Genomic DNA, 4,501 nt, shown 5'->3' with positions numbered 1-4,501 from the left:
TTCATCTTCATGTAGAGATGGATGTACGAGATGGAGCACCATCCTGCTGCAAAATGTGACCCCTTTTATGATTGGGAATGTAAGAGGAAGCTAATACTTCTTGATACTTTAGGCTATTGATATTGCCTTCCACCTTGCAAATGTTTTGCACACCCCAATACTGAATGTAACACAGGACCCTGATATTTCCACCACCAAACTTAACTGTTTTCTAGGTGCATCATGGATCCATATGGGCTCCAGTAGGTCTCCTGGAGTATTTGCGGTGGCTGTGGTGTAATTCAACTGAAGATTCATTTGAGCAATCCACCTTCTGCCACTTTTCCAACGTCCTTCCGTTTAGCAGGCTGTGGGCATTGGCAAATGCCACACGGTTTTTTAATTGCCTTTTGTTTAGTGCTGGCTTCTGGGCACAGATTTGACCATGGAGACCATTTCAAGGCAGAGTCCTACAAACTTTCCTAGTTGACACAGGGACTTGAGGTGACCAGGCCTGTTGGAGCTCTGCTGCAGTGGAAGAGGGGCTGGCTTTGATTTTCTAACCAGCAAACGTTCCTCCTGAGCAGTTGTCTTGTGGGGTCTCCCGGACCTGGGCTTGTCAAAAACATCTCCAGTCTGCGCAAATCTTTTTTAAATTCTTTGTACTTGATGCTGAGACACATTAAAGTTGCCAGCCACCTCTGCAGTGGATCTGGTCTTCAGCCTCTTAATAATCAAGGCTTTGGTCGCAGGGTTGATTTTTGGCATGTTGTCAGAAGTGAAGTTGCAGTTCAAATGAAGATCTGGGGTGCTGGAGTTCTTTTTATATGCACCCACTAATTAACCGATCAATTAGTGAGCACAGGCGAGACTGTAAACTAGGATTGGGGGCATTATATATGACAAGGCGACAAAACTTTTGTTTTGCAAAAATCTGACCTTTCTGTGTTCATTAAATGTTCAATATTTCATCAGTGAAGCCAATTTATTTTCTTTAAAAAAAAAAAAAAAACATTTGGGAGGGTTTCAGCTTTCATATGAGTCATTTCTAAAACCAATAGATGATTTTAAAGTCAGGTTATAAGCTTTTGATTCCACAACATGGATAAGTGACCCTTATCCCTGTTAGGGACTGTAGAAGTCTTCTCTGCGCCACAGTTCGGTAGATATTCCCGGTTTTCTTTGGTATGCAAGTGAGTTTTCTTGCAGCAGTTAGGGGCGTTCTCCTGCACTCAAACAGGACTGGGGGAATCCCCTGTGCTGCTTGAAAACTCTCCAGTACCAGGGGGGGGCCATACGGTGGCTCAGTGGTTAGCACTGCAGCCTTGCAGCGCTGGAGTCCTGGTGTTCAAATCCCGCCAAGGGCAAAAAAAAATCTGCAAGGAGTTTGTATGTTCTCCCTGTGTTTGCATGGATTTCCATCCCATATTCCAAAAAGACATACTGATAGGGAAAAAAAATGTACATTGTGAACCCCATGTGGGGCTCACAATCTATATTAAAAAAAGAAAGAAAGAAAACTCTCCAGTACCGCCTCATGTCTGGGATTTAGTAGACCAGCTCCAGAAGACATTGCAAAGGATATGGCAGAGAGGCATGTCAGAAGATGAGGCAACGCTGGAGTTTTCAAACAGCACAGGGGACATCCTCATTGTCGTTTGAACATAGGGAAACGCCCCCAGTGCTGCGAGAAAACTCATTTGCATACCAAAGAAAACTGGGAATATCTACTGAATGATATAATACGCGCGTATCACATTGAAAGCAATAGGTAAAAAAGCTTCAAACTAACCAAAGCGACAAACTGACCAATTGAAAGTAAATAATCTAAGGTAATGCACCCATAAGTCAACCAAAACAAAAATGTGCACTAAAAATTGACTTTTAATAATTTGATTAAAAGCTCATTACCATGAGATAAAGTGATAAAAATTGATAGGGATAATACAATGTGTGGTTTACCCCTGAACTGTAGCACAGAGTGAGTGTCCAGTTATGACTTCAGCTCACTGGCAATTTCCCTCACTGTTTAGACTTAGTTTTTACTACTATTAAACAGCCCTTCATTCGGGAGAAGCCCACTGGTTGTCTTGAGCAACCCAGATCAAACACACACCTAATACTGAGCCCGCATTAAATGGACCCAGCAATGAAACAGTCAGTTTATAGCCAGGATAATGGTTCACTGGCTAGAGATTCACACACACATTCACACTAATAACACACTTGGCCACCAGTAAGCCGCCTGACACGGTTCACTGGTAAAGGTGCTGGCTCATCAGAGGCAACTTCACTACTCCTATGGCCTAACCAGTGTCCCCAATATCAAGGATTAACACCGGGCTAACAAATAAGCTCTATGTGTCCTGAGCACACTGCCGGCTGTGATATACAGCCGCCGTAACATGTGTCAAAATGAGTGGCGCGTTGCTCCATGGGAACGGAGCTTAAGGGTTGGTGCCCGTGATGTCCAGTCATGATGGATTTAACCTTTTACAATTTGACACAAATGCCCTCAAGGTAGCCAACCTTTATTTTATCATAGACTTCACGAACAATCCATCTCCCCTTGCCTTTTAGGATTACTAGACTTGCTCTTTTAGTATCCTTCGGCTCTGTATTACCATATTTTTCGGACTATAAGACGCACTTTTTTCCCCCCGAAATTTTGGGGGAAAAGAAGGGTGTGTCTTATAGTCCGAATGTGGCCATCCGGCATCCGATGTAATAGAAAGGCGGATGCCGGGGAGGGTTGCAGGCCAGCTCCTGAGTGGCGATATCGCAGGAGCCGACCTGTTCGGGTGACAGCCAGGAGCCTACTGAAGGCTCCCAGGCCTGTCATTGCTATATTACTATTGCGGCTGGTCCATGACCAGCTGTAATAGTAATGTACAGAATGTCCCACAGACGGCAATACAATTGTATTGCCGTCTATGGGACTTGCAATCAAATGACTGCAGGTTCAAGCCCCCCCAGCTTTAAAAAGATATAATAAAAAAAATGAAATAAATAAAAGTTCTAAATCACCTCCTTCCCTAGAATACATATAAAAGTAGAAAATCATATGTCAAACACATACACATTAGGTATCCCTGTGTCCGAAAATGCCCGGTCTACTAATAGTTTTCCTGTACGGTGAACATCAAAATCAAAAGTGCCAAACCGCCGGGTTTTTTTTTTTCTTCAATAAAAGGTGATCTAAGCAATAGACATTCCACAAAATGGTATAACTAAAAAGTACATCTGGCCCCGCAAAAAAAACGCTCTATGCGTCCCCGTACAGCTGCAGTGTCACTTGTCAATGTGGCCTTGCAGCTGATGCAAAACTACAACTCCCGTATATTAAATATTTTACCATTTTTTGCTTCAAATTTTTTCCCCCCTATTTTCCTCCTCTAAAATCTAGGTATGTCTTATAGTCCAGTGCGTCTTATAGTCCGAAAAATACGGTAGTTCTTGCCACAGTGTTTTGACATGCAACATTTTGATTGTGTGAGAACTGCAAGTTTGGTACATGTTTCCATTCCATCAATGCCAAAATGGATCCTTTTCATACATTTTGTTACCAAACTGTGGAAGTTTTCCAGTTGACCTGTATGACAATTGTGTATGAGGTGTGGTATTTAATTTTGCAACTGCTTACCATTAACAATTTTCATTACATTTTGATATGGAGAGGTTTCCTTTCTGAGTCAAAAAATGTCTTTTTTGGATCATCCAGTGTGCTGTGTGAACATTTTGTATATAAATTTCCTTCCCACTCATGGTTATCCAAAATGTGCTCTAATAAGGATAGCCACTTAACTTGAATGCGTTCAAGGTTTATGCTCACATTTTGTCAACCCCGGGTGTAATTACCTGGCATAGCTTCAGTCGGTTGGCAGCTGTTAATTTTTTATTTAGTGATTTCACAAAGTGCTACATATCAAATTGTTGATTGATGCAGTTATTAGCAGTACACTTTTTTCTTTTATGGATCTCATGTCAGTCTGAAGGAAATATTTTAAATCCAGTTTCCAAACAACGATCTATAACTACGCCAAAGCTATATTTTTCCATGGCTGTAGACAATGAACACTGAGTGCGTTGAACAACTTCAAAATCAAGAATTTTGTCGGTAACTGTATAGACACAATATTTTGCACTATGACCTGGACTAACACACTATTCATCACCAATAACACACACTTTTTGGAATTATTCAGTCTTCACATTTTCTTTTTCACAATACCAAGCCAGATTTACTACTGGGAATAGAAACTGTGACTGATATCGGTAATATGTGGCCTGTGATATGCTTATCTACCCAAGGATATAAAAAAAAAATTCCTTGATTTTTTTTCAAAGTTTAGACTACTAAATAATATGAGAGGAGATTACCAGCATGATAACTGTTAATTTTAGGTTGTGTTTCTATTACAAGAAATGTGTGTCCATTCCAACATCTACCGGCGATTTTACATGAAGAACCGTCAAAAGTTTTGCAGAATGTCCTGACAGTAGAAGGACAACCAGAAGCATG

The sequence above is a fragment of the Leptodactylus fuscus genome, chromosome 2, assembly GCF_031893055.1.
Source record: "Leptodactylus fuscus isolate aLepFus1 chromosome 2, aLepFus1.hap2, whole genome shotgun sequence".
Classification (NCBI taxonomy): Eukaryota; Metazoa; Chordata; class Amphibia; order Anura; family Leptodactylidae; genus Leptodactylus; species Leptodactylus fuscus.
This window is presented reverse-complemented; position numbering follows the sequence as displayed.